The sequence below is a fragment of the Lutra lutra genome, chromosome 4, assembly GCF_902655055.1.
Source record: "Lutra lutra chromosome 4, mLutLut1.2, whole genome shotgun sequence".
Taxonomy (NCBI): domain Eukaryota; kingdom Metazoa; phylum Chordata; class Mammalia; order Carnivora; family Mustelidae; genus Lutra; species Lutra lutra.
In genome coordinates this window covers 65041149-65066311 of record NC_062281.1, presented here as the reverse complement: position 1 = coordinate 65066311, position 25163 = coordinate 65041149, and the positions used below count along the sequence as shown (strand labels likewise).

Sequence of the window (25163 nt, the reverse complement as noted above, 5' to 3'; positions counted from 1 at the left end):
TTGTTTTGTTTTTAAATTCCAAGATGCGAAGAGAATATGATGGTGCCTTCACCGGGGTGATAGTTATGAAGGTGGTGAGAAGTGACATAATTAGGAATATATTTTAACACTTGGGTCAGTAGAACTTGTTAAGTGTATCCGATGTGGGGAGTTGTAGAAGAAATCAGTCAGTGATGATTCATTCCTGGGTTTGGGAGAGGAGCAACTAGGTAAACTGTAGTGCCATTTACCCAAATTGGAAAAACTGGGGGAAAGCACACTAGGCAGGTTGCAGTAACATTAAGAATTCTCTTTTGGCTTGTTTATTTTGAGTTGTCTGTTAAGCATATTTATATGCGCTATTACTCATGAGAGATTTGACTTAGTTACACATTTAGGAGTCATTGGGATAGAAGTACTCATTTTTGTTTTGTTTGGTTTTGTCTCAGGACCCCTCTACGCTCTTACGACAGGGACCTCAAGAGCCTTTAGTTAGTGTAGATTACATCTATCAGTATTTACCATGTAAGAAATTAAGGCTACTAAAAAATTTACATGTTGTTTATTTAAAAAATAACAGTGATAAAACCATTATATTAACAAAGATAACATTTTTTTATGGAAAATACTTTATTTGCCAAAACAAGGTATTTGTAAGAATATTACATTATTTACATTTTTTGAAAGTCTCTTTAATGCCTGGCTTAGATGGAAACTTCTGAATTTTCATAACTACTTCTGCACTCATTGTGTTATGATATGTTGTTTCAGCTGAAAAAAAAACTGATTTCAGATATGTAATTGGAAAAGGGCAAAGCATCTAGAAATAGCCATGAATATTGGTGAATATTGACCTAAATATCTCTTTAAACAGAAGCATATTATAGCTGGCTTGGTGGCTAGATACATAGAAAGAGAATGATAGTACTGCACAAAAAATGGAATTCTATAAATCATTACATTTTAAAATAATAAGCTATAATGTAATAATTGTATTATTTTTACAAAAACAATAAAGTCAGTACTCTTCTATTCTAAATGGGATTATACCTTTTGAATTTTGTCCCCTAAAAATACATTGCTATTTGACTAAATAATAAGTTAAATTTATCAATATACTTTTAAGTATTGAGTTAATAAGCCATTATATTTAAAAACTAATTTATATATGTACCAACTCTGTGCAAAACTAGACCTTGACTAAAATAAGAGCAAGCAGAAAAAGTGGCAGATGTGGTCTCTTGGCTTTGTCCTGCTTTTCTAGTCTTCTTCCTCTGTGTGTCCCTCATTGACTTTGCCCCAGCTGGTCTCCTTCTTACACCATGACCTTCCTTATAACTTGTAGAAATTTCATAAACTCTGCTCCTTCATTTTTATTCTGTGTTCACTTAAAGTACAAAGACCTCATCATCTCTATTTCTAGGTTCACTTGCTCTTTCCAGTATATTCTGCAAAGCCCCGGCTGCCTGATCCATAAATGAGCTTGTATGATTTTGCTTGGCCCTTGTCCTTGCTTTCTTCTGGGTTCTAACTAGCAGTAGAGTTGGTGTCTACATCTTTTTGGTGAGCTAAAGAATATAGAAATTGTTTTTTCAACTGAAAATAGATTTCACCCTCACCCTCAGGGGTTGCCATGATACTTGATCTTCAGGACACACCCATACCGAAACCCTCTCTCTTCCAAGTACTACCTGAGAAGAGTTTCTATTTAACTACATTGCATACACTGCTGATTTTCATTTACTTACCTGATATTCCTATTTTTGAAGACTTCATGGAAATTGCTGAAATTTATTATAGATTTAGTATTTTTTATTTTTATTGGGAAGATGTCAATAATTGCAATAAGTAAACTTTTATTTAAAAATACTTATTTTAGGGCGCCTGGGTGGCTCAAGTGGGTTAAGCCGCTGCCTTCGGCTCAGGTCATGATCTCAGGGTCCTGGGATCGAGTCCCTCATCGGGCTCTCTGCTCAGCAGGGAGCCTGCTTCCCTCTCTCTCTCTGCCTGCCTCTCTGTCTACTAGTGATCTCTCTCTGTCAAATAAATAAAATCTTTAAAAAAAAAAAACTTATTTCGGTGTAAAGAAATTGTTTCCATTCTCATACCTAACTTTTTAAGAGTTCCAGATAATGAAAGGCAAACACAGACTGCCAGAGCCATAGCCGCTCACTCTTAAATTTGCCTGCCTGGAAAGCAGCTTTGGTTGAGAAGAGAGGTGGCCCCATGGCGCTCTCTGCTGACCATGTAGCTCACAGTCCTACATTTTTCTCTGTAAGAAAATGTGAATCTCAGATACTAAAAAAAACACCAAACAGAATGATTTACAACTAGCGTTGACCTGATACCTATGTCTCTAATGTAATAATAACTATCAGTTAATTTCTTCCTTTTAATCTATTAAAAGATTGGGGGGTTTTCTAAAGATCTATTTTTCTTAACCTTTATAAAGTACCAATCATTTATATTCTATTCCAATTATATTCAATGGTCATTTTTTTTAATTATTTTTTTTTCTTGTGGGTTTTAAAGTTTGTGAATTCTGATGAACGTAGTAAGAATGATTAATTTTACTTAAAATGGAAACAGTAAGATAAAACAGAGGCTAATGTTAGCTTTAAGTCTTTTATTTTTAGTTGTGGGAATTCTATCAATTTCTTATTCATTAGTCTTGTCCTTCCTCTCTATTGGTTTCCTATTGCTGCTGTAACAAATGAAAAGAATGCTAATTTATTATCTTATGTTTCTATAATTCAGAAGTTCAACATGAGTCTCCCTGGGCTTAAATCAATGTATCATAGGGTTGCATTCCTTCCTGAAGTTCCAGGGGAAATCTTGCCTTTTCCAGCTCTTGGAGGCTGCTCTATATCTTGGTGCATTGTTATTTTCCTACATCTTCAAAACCAGAAACATCTCATCTCTTGCTAACTGTAGCAAGGAAAAGCTTCTGCTTTTGTGGGATCATGTGATTATATTGGGGCCACCTGGCTAATTTGTATAATCGAATCTTAACATTTTTAACCTTAATCATGCTAAGTCTCTTTTGCCATTTAATGTAACATATTCCCAGGTTGGGGATAAGGATGTGGATATTCTGGGAAAGCTGTCATTTTGCTTCACATCCACTGTTCAGGTTCAGATAGTATGACCTTTCATATCTGTATCTAATTCTTCAGGCTGCTACCATTCCAGTTCATCCTTTAAAATGCCATGGCTGGTGCCTGCTTAGTTTTCATTCACAGACGCAGTGTGACCAGTCCTTCAGTTGCTGTGAGGGTTGGGTGCTTTTGGACTCCTTCTTTTCCTGAGGATTGCTTCAATCCATTGGGAGCCATCCTGCCCAGAGATGCCTGGGTTGGCCCTCAGCTAGAGACTGACTGAAATTACACCCTGACTTGTCATTTACCTTCCAGATCCTTATGAGATCAGGCTGTGAGTAGACTTTGCCCAAACCCATATATTTGCCCATTTCCTTCCCCTGTCTTTTCCTTACTTTACTCTCTTACAGGTTCACTTGAGAGACCCTATGAATATATCACTTTTTTAGCCTTTGGTTCTAGGGAAACTTACTTAGAGAATCCTGCTAAAAATTTTCCTTGACTCCCTGCTACTTCAAATTAAGTCCAAATTTATAACACCAGAATAAACAGGCTCCGTTTTGTCACTCAAATCTATATTTAATGTTTTGCTTCTCTCTTTTTCCTCTATTCAGAGTCTGTCTTGCACTCAATAAGGAATAGTGTTAGGCAGCTGGACTACAGTACTTCTAAGTCATATTTTTTGTTTATTTCTACAATTTTGCTCATTGTCATTCCCTCCCTTATCCCTAACTTTTCCACTTTTCAAGCTCAAGCCTTCCCTGATCACTCTTGCAGAAAGTGATCTCACTCCTCTGACTTCTTAGAGGATATAGCAACTACATCACAAGTGACACTTCTTGTCTCATATTATGGAAATTTTTGTTCACTGCTTGAAGAAATTGCCTGATATTTTGGAAAAATCCATAAGGCAAACCTTGGGTTGAACCTTGGCTCCTGTTCTTTTACTAATTATGTGGACTTCAGAAAGTTATTTATAGACGCTGGGCTTATTTTCCTTCTCTGTGAAATGTTATGGTTTTAGTAACTATTGAAAATAGCATCAGTTTCTCTCCCACTCAAAAATAATTTTAGGCAGATTGCTAAACTATCTAAAATATAAAACATTTAAAAGGAATATTTGGGAAAATCATTTCAAAGGGAACAGAGCATAGATATGAGTCCCCTGCACAAAATGCAGTCTTGAGGCTCAATATCATCATTCTAATTGAGCCACAATTGAGCTTTTTTGTCACTTGGTATCATCACCACTCACAGGATCATAGCAAACCAGTTGTTCATAGGAAAACTAACTATTCCTACTACTGAATCTTAAGAAAAATATCTCCCAGTTATCCTCATGAAGTGGATATATCAAGTAATATTAATATTAATGTATCAATAATATCCTTAAAAATTTTTTATGCTCCTGTGCACCAAAGGATATAATCAACTGAGTGCAAAAATTACTTCCAGATTATGAGGAATATTTGCAATTAAATATATATATATTTATATATATATATATATATATATATATATATATATGAATATATAAAGAACTCCTGCAATTCAACAACAAAACAAATAACCTGATTTTTAAATGGGCAAAGAATTTGAATAAACATTTCTCTAAAGATGATATATAAATAGCCAGCAAATATATGAAAAGATCCCCATATCACTAATCATTAGAGAGATGTAAATCAAAACCACAATGAGATATCATCTCAAACACTTAGGTTGGCTACTATCAGAAAAACCCCAAAAAATAAGTGTTGATAAGGATGTAGAGAAATTGGAATCTTTGCACATTGTTGATGGGAATGTAAAAGGATGCAGTCACTATGGAATACAGTATGGCAGTTCTTAAAAACTTTAGAGATAAAATTATAAGATGATCCAGCAGTCTTACTTCTAGGTACATATCCAAAAGAATTAAAAGCAAGATCTCAAAGATATTTGCACATCCCATGTTCATTGTAGCCTTATTCACAAAAACCGAAAGGTGGAAGCAACCAAGTGTCCACTGATGGATGAATAGATAAACAAAATGTGATATACACATACAATGGAATATTATTCAGCCTTAGACAGGAAGGAAATCTTGTCATATGCTACCACATGGATGAACCTCGAGGACATTAAGGAGTGAAAAAAAAAAGTCGCAGAAGACATATGCTATATGGTTCCAGTTCTACAAGGTATCTAAAATAGTCAAAGTCATAGAAACAGAAAGTACAATGATAGTTGCCAGAGACTAGGGAAGTGGGACATGGGAGTTATTCAATGGTTATAGGGCTTCAGTTTCACAAGATGAAAGGTCTGGTCAGTGTTTGTTTGGACAGCATCATGAATGTACTTAACATTACTGAACTGTATACTTAAAAATGGTTTAGGAGGTTCATTTGTTCTGCATTAGTTTAAAATAATGTATTCTTACAGTAAATAAGACCATTAGTTCCATAGGCATTCTTTGAGCGATGTCTGCTGTCCTAGCCAGTGTCATAATGCAAAAGCAAAGTTTAGTTTGAACAATTCCACAGGAAGTCTAAATAATGGGGTTTGGGACCAGGGCTCCCTGGTGTTCTGGCTTAAGTAAAAGATACATTTTAGGGTGCCTGGGTGGCTCAGTGGGTTAAGCCGCTGCCTTCGGCTCAGGTCATGATCTCAGGGTCCTGGGATCGAGTCCCGCATCGGGTTCTCTGCTCAGCAGAGATCCTGCTTCCCTCTCTCTCTCTCTGCCTGCCTCTCCATCTACTTGTGATCTCTCTCTGTCAAATAAATAAATAAAATCTTTAAAAAAAAAAAAAAGATACATTTTAGAGTATTTAGAGTTATAGACAGTTTGGATTGCTTTTAGACAACACATCATTTAGACAACTCATTTAACTAACTTTTGTTAACTATTGAATGACAGCTTGAGTTTCTAGTCCTTGAATCTTTAAATAGGTGTGATAATAATAAAAATGGATATAATAATCAACTATTTAGTACATACTATATTCTAGACCTTGAGCTAACCTGAAGGTTATGCCATTTTATCCTAATGAAAAAATATTTTACATTTGTTGAGAACTTACTGCATGCCAGGCAATATTCTAAATTATTTACCTGCAGTATCTTATTTAATATTCACCAATATCCTGTGAAACTAGATACTATTATTCCCATCTGACAAATGACAAAATTGGGGTGCAGAGAGGTTAATAAACTTATCAGAAGTTATACTAATTGAAAACAGAAGTGGGACACAGACTCAGGAGCATTAACCTCAGAGCATATGCTCTTAACAATTATATCATGTATATGATATAGTTACTGTTATCAGTCTAATAGATGACAAATAGGAGCTCTTAGAGTCTCATAATTCTCCTTGGTCCCACAGTAAAAAAAGAATTGGAACTCAGACCTGGACAGTTTATACTCCAGAGTCTATACTCATAGTCTCTCCAGTGGATTATGCTAGTACAGTTCCTATTACAGGTGCTGGTGCAGAATAATCACTCAATAATTACTTTCTTTATTAGAAACTCTTTGTTCACAGTGCCTACTAAGTCTGCACAAAGTCTTTGGAAAATAGTTGTGTAATAGCCAGAACTAAATATGTTTCATTTCTCTAATCCAGTTTCACTTTTTGTGGCCTCTTACCATTTTTCCTGCTATGAAGACATTTTCTGGGGCACCTGCGTGGCTGAGTGGGTTAAAGCCTCTGCCTTTGGCTCAGGTCATGATCTCAGGGTCCTGGGATGGAGCCCCGCATTGGGCTCTCTGCTCAGTGGGGAGCCTGCCTCTCTCTCTCTCTCTCTCTCTCTCTGCCTGCCTCTCTGCCTATTTGTGATCTCTGTCTGTCAAATAATAAAATCTTAAAAAAAAAGACATTTTCTTTGAGTTATTATATTAAGAGCTCTAGCTCTAATATGACAGAAATCTAGAAAGGGAGGTAGTCAGTGTGGTGTTCATGCTCACAAATAATGTTTCAGCATGGAATAAGTATATATGAGACCATGCAAAAGACTAACTAGTTGCATAATAATGGATTATATTTATTAAGCTTATAGTGTATGGCTGATACTGTGCCAGGTGTCGTAAGTACACTTTCTTACTAACATTTGCAAGAGCCCTATGACAAATCTGTTATGTCCAATCTATACAAAGGACAGTTGAAGCCCATGGAATTTCGTAACTTGTGTGAATTTACAGATATAGATAATATACTGTAGAACTTAGATTTGAGTGTGTATTAACTCCAAAATCCATTTTGTTAAGTACTATGTTATATTGCCTCACTATGGAGTAAGAAGCTCGAAGAGAGACTATTTTTTATTATTTCAGAGTGGCTATATCGTATGAGTAACATGATCTTGTACAGACATAATCTGCAATGGGCTTTCTAGCTACCTGATGATTGCCCCTACTAAGTATACCAATGGAAGGACTGAAAACTTAACTCCTTCAAAGATAAGATATTTTTCCACCAGATAGATTTGTTTTGCTGTTGACTTTCCATTTCTATTCATTTCTCCCAAGACAAACAAATCTGGATTGTATTCCATGCGTGTGTATGTGTGTGCCAGTATGTGTGATTATTTGGAGAATGGTTTTGGGATTTAGGGCATACTTACACTACTATGATCCTTTGTCTTGTTTCTGTGTTCCATAATCTCTTGCCCACCCACACATGACCATCTACATGTGTACCCTTTATTTTTGGCAGGAGAGGAAAATCCGTAAAACTGCTTAATATCTTGTGTTGGCCATATGTTTGATTTATAACAAGCAATGGTCCTAAGATTAAGTGAGACCACCAGTATAATTATTGTTTATGTTTTATCTTGAAAACCTGTCTCTCAAAAAATAAAATGTGAGAAGTGACAATCAAGGAAAAATATTTGCAGTTTATATCTCAGGCAAAGCTTAATAACCACAATTATAGGAAATGTCTAAAAATAGAGAATAAATTCCACTAAAAATGAGCCATATGAATAGATTGTTCACAGAAAAAAGATGATAATGTTTCTTAATCATATGAAAATATGCTAAGCACCTCATTCAGAATAAGAGAAATGCAAATTAAACACTACTTCTTACCAGTCAGATTTTTAAAAATCCCCAAGTTAGTTAAAATACTCTTCAAAGCAAAACCACATTGAGATACCACCTTACATCAGTTAGAATGGCAAAAATTGACAAGGCAAGAAACAGCAAATGTTGGAGAGGATGTGTAGAAAGGGGAACCCTCTTACACTGCTGGTGGGAATGCAAGATGGTGCAGCTGCTTTGGGAAACAGTGGGGAGGTTCCTCAAAAAGTTAAAAATAGAGCTACCCTGTAGTTGTAGTAATTGTACTACTGGATATTTACCCCAAAGATACAGATATAGTGAAAAGAAGAGCCATATGCACCCCAACATTCGTAGTAGCAATGTCCACAATAACCAAACTGGAAAGAGCCGACATGCCCTTCAGAAGATGAATGGATAAAGAAGATGTGGTCCATATGTATGATGGAATATTACTCAGCCATCAGAAGGGATGAATACCCAATATTTGCATCAACATGGTTGGAACTGGAGGAGATTTTGTTAAGTGAAATAAGTCAAACAGAGAAAGACAATTACCGTATGGTTTCACTTATTTGTGGAACATAAGGAATAGCATGGAGGACATTAGGAGAAGGAAGGAAAAATAAAGGGGGGAATCAGAAGGGGAAATGAACCATGAGAGACTCTGGATTCTGGGAATCAAACTGAGGGTTTTAGGTAGGTGGGTGAGCTGGTGTGGGTATTAAGGAGGGCATATATTGCATGGAGCACTGTGTGTTATATGCAATGAATCATGGAACACTACATCAAAAACTAATGAGTAGCAGCAATAGCCACAGTTGCCAAACTGTGGAAAGAACCAAGATGCCCTTCAACAGATGAATGGATAAAGAAGATATGGTCCATATATACAATGGAGTATTATGCCCCCATCAGAAAGAACGAAGACCCAACTTTTGTATCAACATGGATGGGATGGGAAGAGATTATGCTGAGTGATGTAAGTCAAGCAGAGAGGGTCAAGTATCATATGGTTTCACTTGTGGAGCTTGAGGAATAACTGGAGGACATTGTGAGGTGGAGAGAAGTGAGATGGGGAAAATCGGAGGGGGAAACAAACCATAAGAGACTGTGGACTCTGAGAAACAAACTGAGGGTTTTGGAGGGGAGGAGAGTGGGGAGTTGGGTGAGCCTGGTGGTGTGTATTATGGAGGGCACGTATTGCATGGAGCACTGGGTGTGGTGCATAAATAATGAATTTTGGAACACTGAAAAAAATGAAATAAAATGGAAAAAGAAACTAATGTTGTACTGTATGGTGACTAACTTAACATAATAAAAATATATATAATAAAAAATACTCTTCTGGTGAGGCTGTGAGGAAATAGGCACTTTCAGACATTAATGGTGAGAATGCAAAATGGTACAAACACTACACAGGGAAAACTTCCAGTATTTTTAAAAGCTTATGTGCAATACTTTTTGATCAAATGAGCCTAGTTCCTTGAATCTATTCTAAAGACACAATGGCAAAAATACAAAAAAGACTTATGCATGATGTTATACCTTGTCATGCTATTTTAATAGCAAAAATTTAAAACCGCAAAAATACAAAAAAGACTTATGCATGATGTTATACCTTGTCATGCTATTTTAATAGCAAAAATTTAAAACCGCTAGAAAAATACTGGATACATTATAATACCTCCACACAATAGAATACTATATAGTTGTAAAAATGAAAGAATATCTCTATAGAGACTTCAGAGTAATTCCCAGCATATATTGTTAAATGAAAGAGGCAAGAAGAGGAAATGTGTTTATAAGTGTGTTAGCATTTATCTGAATAAGTGTAGTGAAAATATAGATACATATTTGATTATATTAAAACCAAAATAAGAGCAAAATCTGTCATACTGTAAAATACACACACACACACACACACACACACACACAAAATTGTTTTTTAAAAGTTACCTATAGAAATGTGTAGAGAGAGGTTAGAGTTAGAGGCTTGATTTCTTAGACCTTTGAATATACATGCTTTTGGGACCACTTAAATATATAATTTTAAAACGAAATCTTTTTAAAACAACAATTTTTAATAATCAAAAGAAAAATGAAACAAATCAGCACAACTGTGTTTCAGGTTGATGGTGTTAAAACACTGAGATGAATTATTCTACGTCATTATAAACACAGTGATTTGATCGTTCTCTGTTCCCTAAGGACAGAGGGAACAGCAGTACACTCTTAAGCTGTTTTTCACAATCGTGTCATTGATGGAGAGTGTTGGCATTATTATAAAGAGATTATTGTCTATGCCTTGTGTGATATGGCAAAGAAGTAATTATGTTGATATCTTTAAGAACCAGAATTTTTGGCATAGGCAAAAAGAAATACAGATGTTGAACGAATATTAAGCAAAAATCCTATAGTCCTGTTTTGAAGAGGAAGTATCATTAAGAACTCACAATTTTTTGATGAATCACTAAATTCTACACTCAAAACTGATATTACATTATATGTTAATTAACTGGAATTTAATAAGAACTTGAAAAAATACTTTTTAAAAATTTATTTTTAATTTATTTTTATTGAAAACCAATTAGCCATAGTACATCATTAGTTTTTGATATAATGTTCAATGATTCATTAGTTCAGTATAACACACTCTTCATTGGCACTGAGCACAACTAGAGAGCAGATGCTGTTTTCTAAATATTCTCTATTAAAAGGAACAAGGGCTTTTTGGAGAAATGGCTGAATCTAGGGCTGCAGCCAAGAAAGTATGTGTTGTGTCTGGATTATCTTTTAGTGTCAGGAAGTAAGATGCAATCAAAGAATGATGGAATATTTCAAAAAGATTCAGGAGCCTACTTGTAGGAGCTCCTTCTAGGAACTTTTTAGAACCTAAAAATAATGATACTAATATGTTATAACCCCTTGAATGAGATAATCCATATACCCATTCTGATATACCTACATATATACATGCATACATACACATATGAAGGTGAGGGGGAAGCTCTTTCTCACAGTAGAGTACCAACAAATAAAATTTGGAAGGAATGGTGAAATTAGAAAATCACAAATTGGTAGCCATCATAGTAATTGATGTAGGGAAGGGTCAGAAAAAGATGTTAAAATTAGTGAAATTTTGATGAATTATAGGTTATCTACATAGTTTCAGAGTTACTTCCCAGAAGATAATTAATAAGAGAGAAGTAACAACTTTACAATGGAGAAACATGAAAGACATCACCTTAACCAAGTGGCCAAGGTTAGTATCACTTGTGATTAGACAAATCAGTATCATATGCATTTTGATATGAAAGGACTATATCACTTCTGTGTCATTCTTGCCCAAAATGCAGGACTGACTATAATATAGGAAACATTGGAAAAAGACAAATTGATGGACCTCCTAAAAAACATAAGTGGCCCATATTTTCAAAAAACATAAAGGTCAGAAATGTCAAATACTGAAAACTATTCTACATTAAAGGAGATTAGGCAACAACAATAAGAATTTGAAAAGTCAATGTCATATATGATGTAGGATTCTTTATTGCCATGAGCAAGTTTATTCAAATGAGGAAATTTAAACAAGGTTCATATATTAGTATTATATTTATGTTAACTACTGTAGTTACGTATATATACTGTAGTTACATAAGGAAACATCCTTCTTTTTAGGAAATAGCACCCTGAAGTGTTTAGGGGATAAAGCATATCATATCTGTAACTTACCTCCAAAGTGCTCTGGGCAAATTTTATATTTAAATCTGAAAAAGAGAGAAGGAAAATGATAAAGCAAAATATTAACCAACAATATTGACATTATTCCAGTAACATTTGGGCAATCTGGATGAAAGGTATACAGAAATTCTTTTTTTTTTCTTTTCTCAACTTTTTTGTAGTCCTGAATTATGTCAAAATAAAATATTTAAAATGTACATATTTCTTATATCTGTATGCTATTACCGGCCCCAAAATAACAAGTATGTCCAAGTGTCCAGAATCTAGTCTTAAAATATATTTCTCACTAAAATGAATCTGAGTCTCTTGGAATAATGGCTGATTCTGGGTTGGAAACAAAATGAACCTAAAATATCCTGTCATGCCAGAAAGGAAGAACGTGTGAAAGACCACTTGGCTGTGTCAAAAGAGCTCAGGAGCCAACTTTAAATAGTCTCCCACTGGAAAGATTTGAGAAAATTTGAACATGAATAAGAATAATAACTGGAGAGGAGTCAAGATGGCGGAGAAGTAGCAGGCTGAGACTACTTCAGGTAGCAGGAGATCAGCTAGATAGCTTATCTAAAGATTGCAAACACCTACAAATCCAATGGGAGATCGAAGAGAAGAAGAACGGCAATTCTAGAAACAGAAAATCAACCACTTTCTGAAAGGTAGGACTGGTGGAGAAGTGAATCCAAAGCGACGGGAAGATAGACGCGGGGGGAGGGGCCGGCTCCCAGCAAGAGGCAGAGCAACGGAGCACAAAATCAGGACTTTTAAAAGTCTGTTCTGCTGAGGGACATCGCTCCAGAGGCTTAACCAGGGTGAAGCCCATGTGGGGTCAGCGTGTCCTCAGGTCCCGCAGGGTCACAGAAGGATCGGGGGTGTCTGAGTGTTGCAGAGCTTACCGGTATTAGAACGGGGAAGCCGGCTACAGAGACAGAGCCGAGGAGTGAGCTCTAAGCTTGGGGTTACCTTGAACAGGTCGCAGGCTCGGTCAGATCGGAGCGCAGCCGGAGGCAGGGTGACGGGAGTAATTGGGCGCTGTTCTCTGAGGGCGCACTGAGGAGTGGGGCCCCGGGCTCTCGTCTCCTCCAGGCCGGAAACTGGGAGGCAGCCATCTTCATCCCTGTCCTCCTGAACACTACGGAAAGCGCTCAGGGAACAAAAGCTCACGAAAGCAAACCTGAGCGGATTACTCAGCCCAGCCCCAGGTAAGGGCGGTGAAACTCCGCCTGGAGCAAAGACACTTGAGAATCTCTACAACAGGCCCCTCCCCCAGAAGATCAACAAGAAACCCAGCCAGGACCAAGTTCACCTATCAAGGAGTGCAGTTTCAATACCAAGGAGAGCAGCAGAATTCCAGAGGAGGAGAAAGCAAAGCATGGAACTCATGGCTTTCTCCCCATGATTCTTTAGCCTTGCAGTTAATTTAATTTTTTTTTTTCAATTTTTTTTTCTCTTCTTCTGCTAATTTTTTTAAACTTTACCCTATTCTTTTTTAACGTTTTTTAACTAGTTTATCTAATATATATATATATTTTTTTCCTTTTATATTTTTTCGTTATTGGTTTTCTTTTTTTAATTGTTTTTTTTTTTTTCTTTTTTCTTTCTGAACCTTTTTATCCCCTTTCTCCCCCCTCACGATTTGGGATCTCTTCTGATTTGGCTAAAGCATATTTTCCTGGGGTTGTTGCCACCCTTTTAGTATTTTACTTGCTCCTTCATATACTCTTATCTGGACAAAATGACAAGGCGGAAAAATTCACAACAAAAAAAAGAACAAGAGGCAGTACCAAAGGCTAGGGATCTAATCAATACAGACATTGGTAATATGTCAGATATAGAGTTCAGAATGATGATTCTCAAGGTTCTAGCCGGGCTTGAAAAAGGCATGGAAGATATTAGAGAAACGCTCTCGGGAGATATAAAAGCCCTTTCTGGAGAAATAAAAGAACTAAAATCTAACCAAGTTGAAATCAAAAAAGCTATTAATGAGGTGCAATCAAAAATGGAGGCTCTCACTGCTAGGATAAATGAGGCAGAAGAAAGTATTAGCGATATAGAAGACCAAATGACAGAGAATAAAGAAGCTGAGCAAAAGAGGGACAAACAGGTACTGGACCACGAGGGGAGAATTCGAGAGATAAGTGACACCATAAGACGAAACAACATTAGAATAATTGGGATTCCAGAAGAAGAAGAAAGAGAGAGGGGAGCAGAAGGTATATTGGAGAGAATTATTGGAGAGAATTTCCCCAATATGGCAAAGGGAACAAGCATCAAAATCCAGGAGGTTCAGAGAACCCCCCTCAAAATCAATAAGAATAGGTTCACACCCCATCACCTAATAGTAAAATTTACAAGTCTTAGTGACAAAGAGAAAATCCTGAAAGCAGCCTGGGAAAAGAAGTCTGTAATGTACAATGGTAAAAATATTAGATTGGCAGCAGACTTATCCACAGAGACCTGGCAGGCCAGAAAGAGCTGGCTTGATATATTCAGAGTACTAAACGAGAAAAACATGCAGCCAAGAATACTATATCCAGCTAGGCTATCATTGAAAATAGAAGGAGAGATTAAAAGCATCCAGGACAAACAAAAACTGAAAGAATTTGCAAATACCAAACCAGCTCTACAGGAAATATTGAAAGGGGTCCTCTAAGCAAAGAGAGACCCTAAAAGTAGTAGATCAGAAAGGAACAGAGACAATATACAATAACAGTCACCTTACAGGCAATACAATGGCACTAAATTCATATCTCTCAATACTTACCCTGAATGTTAATGGGCTAAATGCCCCAATCAAAAGACATAGGGTAACAGAATGGATAAAAAAACAAAACCCATCTATATGTTGCCTACAAGAAACTCATTTTAAACCCGAAGACACCTCCAGATTTAAAGTGAGGGGGTGGAAAAGAGTTTACCATGCTAATGGACATCAGAAGAAAGCAGGAGTGGCAATCCTTATATCAGATCAATTAAATTTTAAGCCAAAGACTACAATAAGAGATGAGGAAGGACACTATATCATACTCAAAGGATCTGTCCAACAAGAATATGTAACAATTTTAAATATCTATGCCCCTAACGTGGGAGCAGCCAACTATATAAACCAATTAATAACAAAATCAAAGAAACACATCGACAATAATACAATAATAGTAGGGGACTTTAACACTCCCCTCACTGAAATGGACAGATCATCCAAGCAAAAGATCAACAAGGAAATAAAGGCCTTAAATGACACACTGGACCAGATGGACATCACAGATATATTCAAAACGTTTCATCCCAAAGCAACAGAATACACATTCTTCTCTAGTGCACATGGAACATTCTCCAGAATAGATCACATCCTTGGTCCTAAATCAGGTCGCAACCACTATCAAAAAATTGGGATCATCTCCTGCATATTTTCAGACCACAATGCTCTGAAGCTAGAACTCAATCACAAGAGGAAATTTGGAAAGAACTCAAATACATGGAGACTAAACAACATCCTTCTAAAGAATGAATGGGTCAACCAGGAAATTAAAGAAGAATTGAAAAAATTCATGGAAACAAATGACAATGAAAACACAACAGTTCAAAATCTGTGGGACACAACAAAGGCAGTCCTGAGAGGAAAATATATAGCGGTACAAGCCTTTCTCAAGAAACAAGAAAGGTCTCAGGTACACAACGTAACCCTACACCTAAATGAGCTGGAGAAAGAACAAGAAAGAAACCCTAAACCCAGCAGGAGAAGAGAAATCATAAAGATCAGAGCAGAAATCAATGAAATAGAAACCAAAAAAAACAATAGAACAAATCAATGAAACTAGGAGCTGGTTCTTTGAAAGATTTAATAAGATCGATATACCCCTAGCCAGATTTATCAAAAAGAAAAGTGAAAGGACCCAAATCAATAAAATCATGAATGAAAGAGGAGAGATCACAACTAACACCAAAGAAATACAGACAATTATAAGAACATACTGTGAGCAACTCTACGCCAACAAATTTGACAATCTGGAAGAAATGGATGCATTCCTAGAGACATATAAACTACCACAACTGAACCAGGAAGAAATAGAAAGCCTGAACAGACCCATAACCAATAAGGAGATTGAAACAGTCATCAAAAATCACCAAACAAACAAAAGTCCAGGGCCAGACGGCTTCCCGGGGGAATTCTACCAAACATTTAAAGAAGAACTAATTCCTATTCTCCTAAAACTGTTCCAAAAAATAGAAATGGAAGGAAATCTTCCACACTCATTTTATGAGGCCAGCATCACCTTGATCCCAAAACCAGACGAGGATCCCATCCAAAAAGAGAACTACAGACTAATATCCTTGATGAACACAGATGCAAAAATTCTCACCAAAATACTAACCAATAGGATTCAACAGTACATTAAAAGGATTATTCACCACGACCAAGTGGGATTTATTCCAGGGCTGCAAGGTTGGTTCAACATCCGCAAATCAATCAATGTGACACAACACATTAATAAAAGAAAGAACAAGAACCATATGATACTCTCCATAGATGCTGAAAAAGCATTTGACAAAGTACAGCATCCCTTCCTGATCAAAACTCTTCAAGGTGTAGGGATAGAGGGCACATACCTCAATATTATCAAAGCCATCTATGAAAAACCCACCGCAAATATCATTCTCAATGGAGAAAAACTGAAAGTATCACCACTGCTATTCAACATAGTACAAGAATTCCTAGCCTCAGCAATAAGACAACAAAAGGAAATTAAAGGCATCTGTATCGGCAAAGAAGAAGTCAAACTATCACTCTTTGCAGATGATATGATACTATATGTGGAAAACCCAAAAGACTCCACTCCAAAACTGCTAGAACTTGTCCAGGAATTCAGTAAAGTGTCAGGATATAAAATCAATGCACAGAAATCAGTTGCATTTCTCTACACCAACAACAAGACAGAAGAAAGAGAAATTAAGGAGTCCATCCCATTCACAATTGCACCCAAAACTATAAGATACCTAGGAATAAACCTAACCAAAGAGACTAAGAATCTATACACAGAAAACTATAAAGTACTCATGAAAGAAATTGAGGAAGACACAAAGAAATGGAAAAATGTTCCATGCTCCTGGATTGAAGAATAAATATTGTGAAAATGTCTATGCTACCTAAAGCAATCTACACATTTAATGCAATTCCTATCAAAGTACCATCCATTTTTTCAAAGAAATGGAACAATAATCCTAAAATTTATATGGAACCAGAAAAGACCTCGAATAGCCAAAGGAATATTGAAAAAGAAAGCCAAAGTTGGTGGCATCACAATTCCGACTTCAAGCTCTATTACAAAGCTGTCATCATCAAGACAGCATGGTACTGGCACAAAAACAGACACATAGATCAATGGAACAGAATAGAGAGCCCAGAAATAGACCCTCAACTCTATGGTCAACTCATCTTCGACAAAGCAGGAAAGAATGTCCAATGGAAAAAAGACAGCCTCTTCAATAAATGGTGTTGGGAAAATTGGACAGCCACATGCAGAAAAATGAAATTAGATCATTTCCTTACACCACACATGAAAATAGACTCAAAATGGATGAAGGATCTCAATGTGAGAAAGGAATTCATCAAAATCCTTGAGGAGAACAGAGGCAGCAACCTCTTTGACCTCAGCCGCAGCAACATCTTCCTAGGAACATCGCCAAAGGCAAGGGAAGCAAGGGCAAAAATGAACTATTGGGATTTCCTCAAGATCAAAAGTTTTTGCACAGCCAAGGAAACAGTTAACAAAACCAAAAGACAACTGACAGAATGGGAGAAGATATTTGCAAATGACATATCAGATAAAGGGCTAGTGTCCAAAATCTATAAAGAACTTAGCAAACTCAACACCCAAAGAACAAATAATCCAATCAAGAAATGGGCAGAAGACATGAACAGACATTTATGCAAAGAAGACATCCAGATGGCCAACAGACACATGAAAAAGTGCTCCATATCACCTGGCATCAGGGAAATACAAATCAAAACCACCATGAGATACCACCTCACACCAATCAGAATGGCTAAAATGAACAAGTCAGGAAATGACAGATGCTGGCGAGGATGCAGAGAAAGGGGAACCCTCCTACACTGTTGGTGGGAATGCAAGCTGGTGCAACCACTCTGGAAAACAGCATGGAGGTTCCTCAAAATTTTGAAAATAGAACTACCCTATGACCCAGCAATTGCACTGCTGAGTATTTACCCTAAAGATACAAACATAGTGATCCGAAGGGGCACGTGCACCCGAATGTTTATAGCAGCAATGTCTACAATAGCCAACTATGGAAAGAACCTAGATGTCCATCAACAGACGAATGGATAAAGAAGATGTGGTATATATACACAATGGAATACTATGCAGCCATCAAAAGAAATGAAATCTTGCCATTTGCGACGACGTGGATGGAACTAGAGGGTATCATGCTTAGCGAAATAAGTCAATCGGAGAAAGACAACTATCATATGATCTCCCTGATATGAGGGAGAGGAGATGCAACATGGGGGTTAAGAGGGTAGGAGAAGAGTAAATGAAACAAGATGGGATTGGGAGGGAGACAAACCACAAATGACTCTTAATCTCACAATACAAACTGAGGGTTGATGGGGGGAGGGGGGTTGGGAGAGGGTGTGGGGTTATGGACATTGGGGAGGGTATGTGCTATGGTGAGTGCTGTGAAGTGTGTAAACCTGGTGATTCACAGACCTGTACCCCTGGGGATAAAAATATATGTTTATAAAAAATAAAATTAAAAAAAAATAACTGCAATGCAATGAATTATATCTAACATTTTAAAATTTTTATGTTCACCCCAAAATTAATAATCTTAAAAGTATGTTAGGAGGCCAAAGTTTACTTTCAAAAACTGGTGAAAGTAAAGGGAAAGAATCAAACATTTAATCTACTTTTCCTATACAAATTGTACTTCAGGGTAACCAAATATTTGAGGAACTTTCTCTTGACAGAAGTTTTCCAGCAAATAAATGAATATGGTCTTAAAAATTAGTCACTATTTGATAATCTTTAGTGAATTAATGGTTCTAAGCAATAATTATCAATGCTGCCAATATCAGTCAAGAAGAGTCAACAAGATGTTATGTGCCTCCCGATGGAACAATTGTCAACCTCGCTTATCTGTGGGGGATACATTCCAAATGCCAGTGCAGAGGAGGCCTGAAATCATGGATAGTACTTAAGCCCTATATATATGATATTTTCCCTACATATACATATGTATTACAGAGTTTAATTTATAAATTATACAGAGAGGTTAACAATAAGTAATAAACAGAACAATGATAGCAATATATTATAATAAAAGTTATGTGACTGTGGTCTCCTTCAAAATATTATACTGTACTCACCCTTCTTGTGATTATGTGAGATGTTAAAATACATATGTGCTGTGAGAAGTGAGGTGAATGATGGGGGCATTGTGATGTTCTGTGGGGCTGCTATTGACCTTCTAATGATATGTCAGAAGGATCAGCTACTTCTGGCCTGTAGTTGACTGCGGGTAACTGAAACCACAGAAAGTAAAACCTCAGATAAGGGGGTAGGAGGACTGTTGCATAACCATTCTCTCTGAAGCCATACTTGGAACAACAACAATAACAAAAACTTTATCCAAAACTAACTACTAATTTACAGAAATTACAAAGGGTAGAGGGACATTTCAAGCCACATCACAGGGATGTAAAGGGAAAAATCCAGACCATGGAAAACTCACAGGACAAACAATTTGGATTTTTTTAAACAACAACAGCAACAACAAAATTACAGAACAAAAAAATGACATAGGAGAACCTGTAGATTGAAAGAGACCTAAAAGTAAGTTATAGCACATAAAGTCTTGCATAGAGTCTGACTTGTACAAACAATTTCCCTGAGATAACCAAGGAAATTTGAAAACCAATGAGATATTTGTTGATATTGAAGAATATCGTTACTTTATTGTTGAAAATGATAATAGTATTTGCATATAAAAGCACTCTTCTTAGAGTAAATAATTGACCATTTACAAATGACATGATGTAATGAATGGGATTTGCTTTGAAATGATCTGGGCAAGGAAGGGGGCTGTGGAAGGGACATAGATGGAGATAGGATGAAGTGAGTTTACCTGTGAGTTGATTATTGATGAAAATATGTGTGACTACAAAGGGGTTTATTTTGCTCTTCTACTTTTGTATTAGTAAGAAGATTTCCATAATGAAGAATAAAATGTTTTAAATCCAAGAAGAGAGTGGGGGAGAAGAGGAGGGAGTATTGGGTCCTAGTTAGGGATAGCATGTATGCTAAGGGCTTTTTGAGGTGTTATTGAATTTAGTTTTTGGACCAGTCCAATGAAGTGATTGTGTTTTCCTGTTTTACAGATAAGGAAACTGAGGGCAGAGTGATTAAGTGATTTGCTGAAGGTCTCAGAATTAGTACTTAGATCTAGAGTAAATACTTCCCTCTGGCTTCTGATTGTTCATCTGACTCCAAATCCGTGCTTTTCCCTTATACTACATACTGTACTCCACCATGAAAGGGGAAAAGCTAAAATGGGTTTAATGAATTATTTTAATAACTTTATTAAGATAATAATTCATATAATAAAATCTAAACTGGTTTTTATTACATTCAAAGTATATTAGCACAACCTAAGTTCAGAATATTGTCATCACCCCAAAAGAAACTTTGTACCAATTCTCATCCCCCCAGTCCTTTAGCCCTAGACAACCACTAATTTGCCTTTTGTCTCTATAGCTTTGCCTATTCTAGAAATTTCATATAAATGCAGTCAAACAAATGTAGTGTTTTGTGACTGTCTTCTTTCACTTAGTGTAATGTTTTCAAGGGTCAGCGATGCTGTAGCTCCTATCAGTACCTCATTCCTTTTTGTTGGTGAATAATTTTGTTTATTCATTCATCAATTTATGGACATTTGAGTTGTTTCCACTTTTCAACTATTATGAAGTGTTTCTCTGAATATTCATGTAGAAGTTTTGTGTGGATGTGTGTTTTCAGTTCTCTTGGGCATATCTGTAGGAGATGGGAATGCTGGCTTGTATGTTACTCTGTTAAACTCTTTGAGAGACTGCCAGACTATTTTTCACAGTGACAGCACCATTTTATGTTCCAATCAACAAATGTGAGGGTTCCAATTTCTCCATATCTTTGCTAGTACCTGTCTTTTCACTTATAGTCATCCTCATGGGTGTGAAGTAGTATTTCATTGTGGTCTTGATTTACATTTACGTATGCCAGTAACTAGTGATGTTGACAAAACATTATGAACAATTGAATCATATGTTACCTAAGTTTTGTCATTTTTTAATTCACTGTACGATTAGAATACCTTCTATATGTCAGAAAAGAAATGACAGTTCATCTTTTGTCACTGTAGACAAGAATGCTAATAGCTAGTGAGTTTGTTGATGAAAAGATAAATTCTCTTCTGATTGCTTTCATTTTCCATTGAAATAAGAAGCAACATAATCAGCTTAGAATTAAGAGAGAGACAGGAAATGTTGAAATTAACTGAAGAATGAAAATGTATCTGGAATGAAAGAGAAAAACGCAACCAAATGAATTTTAATTAATCTACCCATGTGGCATGTGCATTTTTAACATTACGAGGTAATGCAGAATTTCTAAAGGTTGTATCATTTACACTTCCACCAACAGTTTGTAATAATACTTTTTGCTCCTGATCCTTGCTCACACTAGCTGTCATCAAACATTTTAATGAAAAATGGTTTCTTGTAGACTCAATTAGTGATTTTATAATTTTCAATAAGATTGAATGCCTGCTTGTCTCTTTTGCCCATTTTTATTGCCCATTTTTTTCCTTTAGATTTGTGAGTTTATTCTATATTCTGGATGTCAACCCTTATTGGTTATATGTTTCTCAAATATGTTCTCTAAGTTTGAGGCTTGTCATCACTTTTAAAATAGTGCTTTCTATTAACAGACATCTTAAACATTAATTTGTAATATCGTTTTAAGAAATCCTTTCCTACTTGATGTCATGAAAATAATTGTTTTTTTTTTTTTATTTTCTCCTAAAAGGTCTGTTTTTCACATTTAGGTCTTTCATCCACTTGAAATTATTTTTTAATATGGGAAGAAGTTGGAACATATTTTACCCATATGGATAATATATTTCCTATAATTGTTTATTGAAAAATTCATCATTTGTCCATCAGTATGCATGCTTCTGTTACTTGTATTATTTCTGGGCCCTTTTCCTTCTATTGACCTATTTGCTATTTCTGTTATTCCATTTGGTTTGAAGTTGTATTTTAGATTGATATGAGAGAATTTTCATTGTTACATTTCTGAGTCATTCTATTGTAAACATGGCATATTTCCATTTGATTAAATATTATAATATTACATGACAATGTCATATAGTTATATTCAATAAAACCATGCAGGTTTTATTAAATTGATTCCTAGATAACTTGTACTTTTGGCTATTATTGTAAATGGAATCTGTTTTATAAATTACCATTTTAAAACTTGCTGGAATGTAGGAATGAAAATTATTTTTCTAATTTTATCTTAAATTCCATAAACTTGCCAAACTCATATATTATAAATTGGCCTCTGAATTGTCTTGATTTTTCTATATAGGGAAACATATGTGACTGATAGTTTTGTTTCTCCCTTTCCAATAAGTGGTAAGACTGACGTGAGGTAACCACATTAAATATTCCTAGTAGAAAAGGGAAATAATGAAAAAAAAAAAAAAAAGAAAGAAAGAAAAGGGAAATAATGAGAGGTTTATAGAAATTATTGGTTCTTATGCGAACATATCATTAGGTACTCTTATCTAAGAGTTGGAAGTATGACTGATAAGTTTTGTTTCTTTCTTTCCATTAAGTGATGAGACTGACATGAGGTAACCACATTAAATATTCCTATTAGAAGAGGGAAAATAATTAGAGTTTTATAGAAATTATTGGATCTTATGGGCACATATCATTAGGTATTCCTATTCATAGTGTTGGAAGTGTTCCTGAATTGAGCCCCAGGTCTGGTCTGTGAGAATAGGAACTGGGTTCCCTGGGAGTCTCCATCTATCATTTTCTATGGTTCCTGGCTTCTTTCTGTAGGATTTTCTTTTTTGTTAATGTCTTTGGCTACTTCTGAAGAGGGCTTTAGAAAAGATACCTTCGAGCAAATTTTCAGGATCTCTCGTAGAAAAATGTCAGCCCCAAGGGGTATTTACATCTCTGTCCTTTTTACTTCAGCTGCTTTTTGCCAATTCAATTGTCTTAAAGAATCTTTGGGTTTCCTTTGTATTTGATTCCTCTCTCCTTCTTGTGCCAAAACCACACCCATAGTTCTTTTCAGGACATGCCTCTCTTTCTAGATTTAATTAATGGTATTTTGGATGTTGTTTACATCCTTAATTTCTTCTCTACCCTGAGGCTTTGTCTTTTTGGCAGGGCCATGGACTTAATATTTTACAAGGATTATCTTAATTTAAAACTCTTGAGCTGTTGAGAAAAGCTGGATGTAAGAAATTCAGCCAGACTCTTAAATATTTCCTCTAAATTTTACTTGCAAATTGGCAATTTATATTTTGCACTCATCTGTTTCTTGAAGAAATTTATCATATGTAAATAAAAGCAAGTAGGTAATGTTTACAGATTTTTTTCTTAGGTATCTTCTTGAGCAGTTTTGAAACTTGATTAGATTACTTTCTATCTTAACCAAAGATAATAGTTTTACCAAGCAATTAACACTACAATACACTGGCCTCCATTTTCCCAGTCTCTTATAATAATTTCCTCACTGTTTTTACAGCCAACACCCACCTGTGCATTCCACAGCCAAAGACATATATTTTAAGTTTTTATTAAGCAGCACTCTACTTCTAGGATCAGTTTGTTTCAGTTAGCTATAGCTATGTAATGTTTTAACCCAAAATTCAGAGGCTTGAAACAGTAAAATTTATTTTTCCTGCTTTTCTGGAATTCAGCTGATCTAAGCTGGATCTTGGTTAGATGGGGTCAGCAGATCTCAACTGGAGTTTCTCATGTGACTGGAGGTTGGTTGTCTACTGTCGGCTGATATAAGGTTGGCTGTTTGGTGTCATTCAGGTCTGTTACAAGTGTTTCTTATCTTCATTTTGGGGCAAGTAGGCTTGCATAGGCATATCTTTCTCATGGGGAAGTCAGAAATACAAGAGAGTAAGTAGAAACATGTAAGGTGCCTTAAGGCCTAGGCTCATATCAGGCATACAATAATGTGCCTATTCCATTGGCTAAAACAGGTCACATGTGGAGGGTAAATTTGCCCCACTTTTAAGAGAAACTATAAACTCACATGCTAAAGGGATTGAATAAAATGAGGTTGAACAATTAGGACCATTAATGCCATCATACATTACACTAAAGTCGTGATCACTAAACCAAGAGCTCTAGGCTACTAGGGATCTGTCAGAATGTTCAGAATGCATTTCAGTGTTTTCACAGAATGTGATATATAGCTTTTGAGAAAAACTTGTGCTAAGTAAATATATTAAAGACTATAACAAAATAATTTGAATACTTCCAGTTGCTGAGGTCCTGGCATTTAGCAGTTTATATTGATTACTTAGGAAGAATAAGGACTACCAAGGTAGCAGAAGAAAGGAAATAATAAAGACAGAGCAGAGATAAGTGAAATAAAAAAATAGGACAGTAACAGAAAGATTATTGAAATTGAGAGTTTGCTCTTTGAAAATATAAATAAAACTGATCTTTAATTTGGCTAACCAAGAAAAAAAGAGAGAGGATTCAAATAAAATTATTAATGAAAGAGGTGATATTACAACTAATGCTATGGAAGTACAAAGGATTATGAGACTACCATGAACAATTAGTGCCAACAAACCGGATAATGTAGGGGGAAAAGCTGGATAAATTCCTAGAGACATACAATCCACCAAGACGGAATCCAAAGAAATAGGAAATATGAACAGACCAGTAACAAGTAAGGAAATTAAAACAGAAATCAAAGGCAGAATTTCTAACAAAGAAAAGCCCAGGACCAGATGGCTTCACTGATGAATTCTACTGAACATTTAAGGAACTAACACCAATCTTTCTCAAATTCTTCCAAAGATTGGAAGAGGAGGGAAGACTCTGAAACTCTTTTTATGAGGCCAGCATTACCTTGATACCAAAGCCAGGTAAGCACACTGCAATAAAAGAAATCTATAGACAAATATCTCTGATGAGTATAGATGCAAAAATTCTCAAAACAAAGTCGTAACAACTGAATTCAACAGCACATTAAAAGGATC

The 25163-nt window shown here is 35.9% G+C and overlaps 1 protein-coding gene across 1 annotated transcript in view; it reads left to right on the top strand.

The window, feature by feature from the left end:
• Positions 1-25163, top strand: part of C4H8orf34 (chromosome 4 C8orf34 homolog) — a 383506-nt gene that overhangs the window by 111736 nt on the left and 246607 nt on the right.